At 45.3% G+C, this 10,302-nt stretch overlaps 1 pseudogene; it reads right to left on the bottom strand.

The window, feature by feature from the left end:
- Positions 1 to 5,403: 5,403 nt before the first annotated feature.
- On the bottom strand, positions 5,404 to 5,857 carry LOC105983426 (annotated as a pseudogene).
- Positions 5,858 to 10,302: the final 4,445 nt, after the last annotated feature.

The raw sequence follows: 10,302 nt of genomic DNA on the forward strand, positions 1-10,302 counted from the left end.
GCTGTGGCTCAAGTGGTAGAGTGCTGGCTGTGAGCTGAAGAGCTGAGGGACAGCGCCCAGGCCCAGAGTTCAAACCCCAGGACCAACCCCCCCAAAAAAAATTGCTGTCTAGGCTGACAGCATTTTTGGATTGGATTGGTGGTCATGGAACTCAGGGCCTGCACACTGTCCTGTCCCTGAGCTCCTTCTGCTCAAGGCTAGCGCTCTACCACTTTGAGCCACAATACCAGTTGCAGTTTTCTGGTGGTTAATTGGAGCTAAGAGTCTCATGGGACTTTTCTGCCTGGGCTGGCTTTGAACAACGATCCTCAGATCTCAGCCTCCTGAGTAGCTAGGATTCTAGGGGGGAGCCACCAGTGCCCTGCCGAGATCCTATTTTTTTTTAATGGTGAAATAAAGAGGGCTGGAGATGTGGCTCACGCCATAAAGTACCCACCTATCCAACAGGAAGCCCTGAGCACATCAAACCTGAGCACTTCCACAAAAAAATAAAAGAAGAATTTCTAGCATGTTGAATACTTGCTGGCCATGTGGCAGGCACCATGCCAAACACTTTAAATCTAGGGTGTCATTTCATCTTCTCAGCCTCCTACGAGTCAGGTGTTTCTGTAAACCTCATTGCACAAGAGCGATGACTCAGAGGTTTGGCTGGCATCTTCTATTTATTTGTTTGTTTTGTGCTGACACTGGGGCTAGAACTCAGGATCTTAGCTTTTTTCCCCACAAGGTTGGGGCACTACCATTTGAGTCACTTCTGGCTTTTTGTCTGGTTTGTTGGAAACAAGAGTCTCATGGACTTTCCACCCCAGCTGACTTTAAACCGTGATCCTCAGATCTTGGAGTAGCTAGGATTACAAGCATGGGCCAATCATGCCCACAAATTTAGTTTTATTTTTAAGTATTATCATGAGTCGTATGGGGGAGGGGAGGCTCATCATTTCCCCATGAGCACATACTATATCTTGATTAGCCAAGCACTAGTCAATTTGATTTTTGCATGTTCTTGGTTTTAATATTGGTAAAGACTTATGGAAACAACCTGATGCCCTACAATGGATCAAAAAAAAATGTGGGGGACTGGGAAGGTGGCTCAGTGGTAGAGCACTTGCCTTGCATGCTTGAGGCCCTGGGTTCGATTCCTCAGCACCACATAAGCAAAAAGAAAAGAGCTGGAAGTGGCGCTGTGGCTCAAGTGGTAGAGCGCTAGCCTTGAGCTGAAATGCTGAGGGACAGCGCCCAGGCCCAGAGTTCAGGCCCCACGACTGGACCAAAAAAAAAAAATGTGGTACCTATACACAGTGGAATTGTACACAGACATTAGAAAGAATAATATTATGTCATTTTCAGGGAAATGGATGGACCTAGAACAAATCATATTAAGTGAGGTAAGCTAAGCTCAGTGACACACACAAAGTATGTTTTCTCTTATATCCAGAAGCTAGATCTAATACACACTGGAACATAATAAATTATAAAACTTAAGGCATTCAAACACAGTGAGACCAAAGGAGGATATTCTTAGGAGAGGATCACAAAGGCACAATGCCTATGTGTCTCTGATCATATTAAATAATATTTATTGACATGAACTCCAGGATATGGAAACAAGAGGTTTTTATTCTTTGTTGCTGTTTTTGTCCTCTTTCATTTTTGTCTTGTTTGTTCATTTATCTGTCTTTGGAATGGTAAGGGGGAGGCATAGAAATGAAAGAAGCAAAGGAAGGGGTGATATTGTCCAAAATGAAAAGTACTCATTACCTGCCATATATAACTGTAACCCCTCTGTATATCACCTTTATAGTAACAGTTTTTTAAAGATTGGGGAAGGCAGTCTTTACATGTTTTATTAGCGTACATTAGTTGTACAAAGTGGTTTTCATTGTGATCTTTCCATACATGTATACAATGTACTCATCCATCTCCTCTTCCCTTTCCACTTTCCTCCTCCTCAAAACAATTTCCACTGGTTTCCTTGTTCTGTTTTCATACCTGCAAACAAACTATTCTGGTCATACTCACCCTCATTGGTGAAGGCCCTTCTAACACAAACAGCTTTTGAGTTAGATGCATCCTGCCCACACTCTATTGCCTCCTTAAGACTGCACGTTTTACAGGGATGAAAACAAAACCGGATTGAATCATAGCTTAGGAATCAGCTATTTTTCACCTAGTGGTCAAACCTCAGGCATCTGTCAAACATGGGAACGGATTTGCGGGGTCACCAGTTCCTTCCCAGGTTTATATGATATCATCCCCGGTATTTTCATGGCCTTTGAGGTCAACAAGCTCTTAGCACAGGAAATGGGGAGACTTCCTTCAGGAATGCTGTGTTGGAGTCTCTCCTGCCCTGAAGCACAAAGATGAAAGGGACACACACATACACAACAAGTGAGCAGTTAGATCTGCTCTGAGTGACTTTGAACCACAGTTCTCAGATCTCAGGCTTCTAAGCAGCTAGTACTACAGGAGTGAGCCACCAGTACCCATCTGCAGCTTCTCTTTTGAGGAGCCATGGAGGCTGGTAGAAGTGATAAATTCCCATTTCTCATTCATTGATTCAACAAATATTGATTATTTTTGTCTTATAAACAGGTCATTGTTTGCAAATAGTTCACTGGCCCAATGCCAGTGGCTCACACCTGTAATCCTAACCACTCAGGAAGTTGAGATCTGATGATTGTGGTTCAAAGCCAGCTCTGACAGGAAAGTCCATGAGGCTCTTATCTCCAACTAACCACCAAAAAACTGGAAGTGAAAGTGTGGTCCTTAAGTGATAAAGCTAAAGAACAGAGCTCAGGCCCTGAGTTTAATCCCCAATACCAGCACACACACACACACACACACACACACACACACACACACACACACACACAGAGCTTACAGGGAATAGTAGGTGGAGAGAAATGAGGCAAAAATTTTAAGTTAAGGGATGAGCATTGTGGCTCATGCCTGTAATCCTCATTACTTGCCAGGCAAAGATTAGGATTATTTTGGAGGCCTGTCTGGGCAAAAAGTTACCAAGACATCATCTCAACAAGTAAGCCAAGGCAAAAGCAAGAGACCCTATCTGCAAAACCAACTAAAGTAAAATAGTTGGAGATGTGATTCAAGTGGAAGAGTACCTTTCTAGCAAGCATGAGGCCCTGAGTTCAAACTGCAGTACTACCAAAGGTGGGAGGGGGAGAAGGGGAGGTGGTAAACTGCAGCTAAATGGTGACCCTGGTCACAAGCTAAGCTATGTGAATTTGGGTCACAGGTAGTAGAGAGCCATGGGGAAAACATCTAGCCAAGTTTTTTGGGTTTTGTTTTTGTGCCAGTCCTGGGCCTTGAACTCAGGGCCTGGGCACAGTTCCTGATCTTCTTTTGCTCAAGGCTAGCACTTTACCACTTGAGCCATAGAGCCACTTCTTGCTTTTTCTGTTTATGTGTACTGCGGAATCAAACCCAGGGCTTCATACATGCTAGGCAAACACTCTACCACTAAGCCACATTCTCAGCCCCAGCCAAGTATGGTAGATAGATGAAAACAACTGGAAGAGCTCTGCAGAGTAACCAAGGCTTGACATAGATTGCCTAAGTGGGTCAAGCAGGGGACAGGGAAGGGGGGTTGATCTAAACACAGATTTAGATCTAGCTAAATGGGGATCTTTCTGGACATTATGGCTCTGAAAGTTTAGCTCTTTGGGATCTCTTCAGAACAGGTAGAAGAAACAGATCGATGGTAAGAGCTCAAGGTGCTGAGGTAAGACCCAGGTTGGAATCTGGCTCTTTTTTTGTGGGGGGGGGGCCTGGTCATGGGGCCTGAACTCTAGGCCTGGGTGCTGTCCCTCAGCTCTTCAGCTCAAGGCTAGTGCTCTACCACTTGAGCCACAGCGCCACCTCCGGCTTTTTTCTTTTTGCTTATGTGGTGCTGAGCAATCGAACCCAGGGCCTCAGGCATGCAAGGCAAGCACTCTACCACAGAGCCATCTTCCCAGCCCCAGAATCTGGCTCTTTGTCTCTAGTCCCCTCATGTGCCGTGCAATGAGCAATAGCTCCCGAATGGTGTCAGTGTTAATTCCAAATTGTACATTAAGTCCATCACAGGACTTCAGCTCAGAAAGTGCCCCATTGGGGTGGGTCACCTATATTCTTCCAGCCAAGAAAAACACAGACCTGAGCCATATGGGTTAGATTGGGGCTGGGGGTGAAAGGGAAATGAGGGCTTGCTATTTTCCTCCACGGATACCCTGAGTTGCTTTGAGTATTTCTGGGTTAAAGGTGATTTTGAAAAGGTAGCAAGGGAGAAAGAAGAGCTGTGATGATGAGCTCTTTCAAAGTGCTTAGTTTGAAAAGACACAAAGGTAAAAAGAGAAGAAGAAGAAGAAGAGCCAGCCTGGTTGATCTCAGTTTTAGTCTCTGGCTGCAAAGTGACTCCCAGCACCCTCTCTCCATGATTCTCCCTGTTGGCAATTTGTATTTTCTATTCTTCTGCCACACTTCATGTTAGCAGAGCTCATTCTGGCATTCTCAAAAATTGGAGTCTAAATTTAGAATTGGCCTCAGAACTTCTGATCTTTGAGCTCAATTTGTCGGAGTTGGCCCTGCCCGCCACAGTCACCTCTTATCACCATTTGTGTTGGACCTATTTGGTTCCCTGGTTGTCTTAGAAACAGGAATGGGTTTGATCTGTAACCGCCTAGAAATCTGAGCCAGAGCCCACGGTCTCCCCTGTAGGACCATGGCCCTACTCATTTCTGATAAATAATGTTCTCTCTGAGCAGAAAACATTTCCCTTCTTCTCAAGCTGGGCCCCTTGGTCCCCTTCCAAATTCTTTCTGTTCTCCCTTCCGTGTGTTACAAGTTCCTTTCCTGCCTTTTCATCCTTGGAATCATCACCAGAGAGAAGAGAGGGAACAACCCCTGGTTTGTGCCTGAGCCCAGCTGTTCACCATCTGGACTCAAGCCTATTAATCCTTGACTCTCAACCACAATCCTGTCCCTCCAAAAGTCCAACTCAGGGAAGGACCCAAGAGATAAGGGACTCCCCAGATGCCACCAGTTTGTCCTCCCTAAGTCTAGTAATTAAAAAAAAATTTTTTTATTCAGGCACCAGTGCCTTGCACCTGTAATCCTAGCTACTCAGGAGGCTGAGATCTGAGGATCGCAGTGCAAAGCTAGCCTGGGTAGGAAAGTCCGTGAGACTCTGGTGTCCAATTAACCACCAGAAAACCAGAAGTGGCGCTGTGGCTCAAGTGGTAGAGTGCTGGCTGTGAGCTGAAGAGCTGAGGGACAGAGTCCAGGCCTAGAGTTCAAGCCTCATGACCCACCCCCCGCCACACACACACACACACACACACACACACACACACACACACACACACACACGAATATTATTTTGGGTGGGTGCCAGCTGGATTCAGTTTAGATGATTCCAATTTTATTGGCAACATCTAAAGCAAGAGCCAGTCGAACATATGCCTTCTCTCCATCAGGTCTGATCAGGGTATTGACCTTAGCCACCTCAATGTCATAGAGCTTCTTCACAGCCTGTTTGATCTGATGCTTGTTGGCCTTAACATCCACAATGAACACCAGTGTGTTGTTGTCTTCTGTTTTCTTCATGGCTGACTCAGTGATCAGGATGAACTTGATGATCGCATAGTGGTCAAGCTTGTTCTCCTCGGAGCACTCTTCCGAGGGTATTCGGGCTGTCTTCGGAGCCGCAGCGCCTTGGGCCCCCAGAAGGTGGGTGAAGTGCGGATCTTTTTTTGTGGCTGTGGACACCTTTCAGCACTGCCTTCTTGGACTTCAAAGCCTTTTCCTTGGCTTCAGCTTTAGGAGGAGCAGAAACTCCCTTCTTCGCTTTTGGCACCATCTTGGTGAAAAAGCAATATTTTTATTTTGTACCAAATACTTGAACTCAGGGACTTGCACCCTCACTTGGATTTTTCCCTCAAAACTGGCACACTATCATTTGTGCTATAGCTCCACTTCTGGCTTTTTGCTGGTTAATTGGAGCTAAGAGCCTCATGGACATTTCTGCCAGGGCTGGCTTTCAACTGTGATCTTTAGATCAGATTGGCATAAGCCAATGGTACCCAGTCTATGCCTAGTTCTAAACCAAGAGTCCAAAGATCAGCAGCCAGTTCTGAGTTTGGGTATCTGCTCACTTCCATATGCTCTAGAAGGAATCTAGCATTCCTAGCTGAGCTCATTCTCTCATGTGAAAGGCAGAGATGCATTTTATTTGGTGTCTGAAATTAGTTTCTCACCCTTAGATGCACCATTATTCCATATCCCTACTACCACGCATGACTGGGAAAAGGAACTTTTAGCATTTGGGCAGAACTTGTCGCCAATGACATCCCTGTTCCTGAACACATTAGAGTTTCGGCATGCCTCAGTGAACTCCAGAGACACAGGTCCCAACCCAAAAGGATTTTACAGACCCTCAAAGCCATCTGGGTTTCATTGTGGTGGTTTTGAAGGTACGCAAGTGATCTAAAGATAAAAGTGAAATTCTTACAGCTGTGTTTCCCAAATCACTTTACCAGGATCCCTTGTGGGGCTTTGCTGCACAAACCTACTGCCAATTAAGTTGGGGCAAATTTTGGCTTCTTGCCTATAGGATTTTTCAGCACTTTTAGCAAGCCAAAGCATCCGGAACCTAGAGCCACTACTAGAGGCTTTGTGTTTAACCTTTCATATTACAGCCTGTTTGCTTAGGCTATTTTGCTACTTCTGTGTTACAGATGACCAAACTCCCAAAGCTCGAGTGACTTGCTTAGGGTCCAACAACTTAGAAGTGAAGGAGCTGGGATATAAACTCCAATCTAGTCTGAATCTAGATCCCATGGTCCTCACACTATGATATATTTTCTGCCAAAACACAAGCTTCCTTGACAAGGCAGCTGTGCTCAAATTGGACTGATTTGAAGAGGAGAAATCAAAGCTACAGATATGATGGTCAGAGGGAAGTGGACTTTCCACAATAGAGAGGGGGTTATTGGGGTTCACCACCAGGGAGGTCTGGTGACACTAGATCCAGAGAATCACTCTATGCTTCAAGAGTGTCGTGTGGTGTGCACAGTTTGTGCAAAGAAAGAGGACAGCAAACTGACCCTCTTCATAAGACATATACCCATTTGTTGTTTGTTGTTGTTTTCTTCTTGGGGGGTGGGGTCGGTTGTGGATGTTATCCCTGAGCTTTTTCACTCAAGGCTTAGCTCTATACCTCTTTGAGCCACTTCTGGTTTTCTGATAGTTAATTGGAGATGAGTCTTATGGACTTTCCTGCCTAGGCTTGGCTTTGAATCAGGCTCCTCAGATCTCAACTTCCTGAGTAGTCAGGATTACAGGTGCAAGCCCTGGGTGCTCAGCTGTTTTCATTTTGTTGTTGTTTTGCAGGAATTTAAACCATCCTAAAGAACATCATGGAGAATAGTGAATTCCTGCTGCTCATCATCTTCACTAAAGCCATGAGGTGGGACAATCTTTAGGATATGAATGGTCTCACACACACACACACACACACACACACACACACACACACACAGTCTTAATGGTGTTATGTATGTTATAAGTAAAATAGTCATATATGGATAATGTGAGTATATATATCCATGTGTTTATATGCATATATACATGTATACACATATGTACACATACAAATATATATGGATACATATATCCATATGGATACATGCATATACATATATACACATGGATATATCCATATGCATCCATATATCCATATATATATCCATAAACATACATGTACATGTGTGTGTATGTGTGTGTGTGTGTGCATGTGTCTGTGTATTTTTTAGTGCTAGTACTGAGGCTTGAATTCAGCCTGGGTGTTGTTCCTTAGCTTTTTCACTCAAGGCTGACGCTCTACCACTTGAACCACAACTCTATTTCTGGCTTTTTGGTGATTCATTGGAGATAAGAGTCTCACAGATTTTCCTGCCTACATCGGCTTCAAACTGTGACCCTCAAATCTCATCATTCTGAGTAGCTAGGATTACAAGTGTGAGCCACTGGCACCTGACTCCTTTTCCTCTTCGTTTCACTTCCAGCCTATTTTTGAGATGAATGTGGTTCCACTCCGCCTCTTGCTCATGCCTTGCTGCAGGACCAACCAATCAAAGACTGGCCCCTCCAAAGCTGTAAGACAGAAGAAACCTGTTCTCTTTGTAAGTTCATTATCTCAGGTGCTTAATGACAAAAAAGCTGACTGACACAAAGGACCAAATATTTGATGTACTTCAGTTTGAGATCTTTTTTTTTAATCTCTTGTATAAACATTAATCCCTTTATAACATACAGACCCAGAGTGCAGTCTGTCTTCCATGCTGGGCTGAAGCATTCCTTCTGAGACATCCATATCTTTGTTAGTTATTTATGGCTTCAAGATACTTCCAAACTTAGTGACTGCAGTAACCATTCTCCAAGAATCTCCCTACAATCCAGGAGCTCACTTGTGAGTCTGAGAACAGGAGGATCACAGTTCAAGTCTAGCTTGGGCAGAAGTTTTTGAGACTCCTTCTAAACCCATATCAGAACACAATGGCACATGCTTATCATTCAAAGCCATGTGGGAGGCGAAGATGGAAAGGATCAGAGTTCCAAGGAAAAAACTCTCCAAGAATTATCTCCCCAGTAGGAAGCTGGCTGTGGCAGGGTATACCTGTGATCCCTCCAATGACAGAAAATCTAAAGTAGATGTTCCACAGTCCTGGGGAGAAGTGGGACCCTATGCTAAAAATAACCGGTGAAAAAAGTGATGGAGGCATGGCTCAGTGGTAGAGTACCAGCCTGATAAGCTCACTGCCCTGAATGCTGCAAATAAATAACCCTTAGGATTCCTCATCCTCCTTTCACACCTTAAGCCTGTCTCCTCCCAGTTTGTTGCTATGAATGGAATAGAGTAGAAGTGATGATCCATGACTTTGGATGCTGGGACATAGAAAACCTGGCACCTCTCTTGCTCCGTGTACATCCTGTTGCATTTCATGGTGATTTTTCAAGTGATCCTACAGGACAGAAGATACCTGGCTAGGGCCTATAAGAAGTCTCAACTGAAGTCTATCTGTCAAATCCTTCCCTTGGACTTCTCTTCCCATTAGATATAGGCTGCTGAAGGCCTATATCATAAATTACATTCATCCTGTTAAAATGTCTGGAGAAAGCTCATGTGTTAAAGGCTGATCTTGTGTAGCACTTTGGGGAAGTGAAGGCCTAAGCACTCTGACCTCATCAGTGGGTTAATCCATTGATGGGCTGCTAACTCAGTGGGATGTGGGAGATGATAGAAACCTTATGGGAGGGGCAGGCCTGGCTGAAGAAAGTGGGAAACTGGAGGATCGTGCCTTTGAATGGCACTTGGATTGTACATATCACTCAAAATTCCCTCGAAGGGGATCTTGTCCCTGGCACCTTCCTCTCTATCTTGCTCTCGTTTTCTTTTGGCTTCCTGACTGCTGGAAAGTGAATAGCCTCCCTTAGCCATGTCTTTGCACCATGGTGTACGACCTCAACACGGGCCCAGAGCAACAGGGTCAAGTGACCACGGGCCGACAACCTCTGAAACCATGAGCCTTGATTACCTCAGGCATTTTGTCATAGCAATGGAAAACTGACAAGCACAAAGCCCTTCAGTACAGGCTCTCAAGGTGCCAAAGGATGCATCTGCTTAGTGTGTACACCGCAAAGGGGATTGTCAGCAAAGGTCTGGGGTTCAGTTTCCTTCTGGAACCTCCTGCAGCCACTGCCTTCGTGCTCTGTGGGAGCTCAGAGACGCTAAGCTAAAGGAGGCGCATCAGTCCCCTCTGGGGTATTAGTGAGGGGCACAAGAATCGCCTCTTCCCAGGAGCCTCCTGGATGCCATGTAGCTGACTGGATACCCTGCAAGGCAGGTGAGGACCACAATCATGTCTGTCCTGGGCATTCCTGTAGCATCCACACCACCGCCACCACCACCAGACGGGGGAATCACTGCAGATCACCCTATGCAGACAGGCATTGGGGTCTGACTACTGAGAATAGAGGGAGGGAGGAGAGAAGGGAGGAAAAAGTATAGGGGTGAACAGCTAAATTAATCTTGGGGAGGGGGTTAAGGATCAAGAGAATTGAAGAGATGTTGGGGCCTCATGAGCCCAGGTAGGGCTCAGGTAGGACTCTTCTCGCTCTCTCTCTCTCTCTCTCTCTCTCTCTCTCTCTCCACCTGGATATTTTCTGGAGAGTTATCCCTCTTTTTCTAATCTTCCTGGTTTAAGGCCAAGGCCCAACTCACTGACAGTTCTGGACCCCCCCCCC

This window comes from Dipodomys ordii, unplaced genomic scaffold (assembly GCF_000151885.1).
Source record: "Dipodomys ordii isolate 6190 unplaced genomic scaffold, Dord_2.0 Scaffold19, whole genome shotgun sequence".
Classification (NCBI taxonomy): Eukaryota; Metazoa; Chordata; class Mammalia; order Rodentia; family Heteromyidae; genus Dipodomys; species Dipodomys ordii.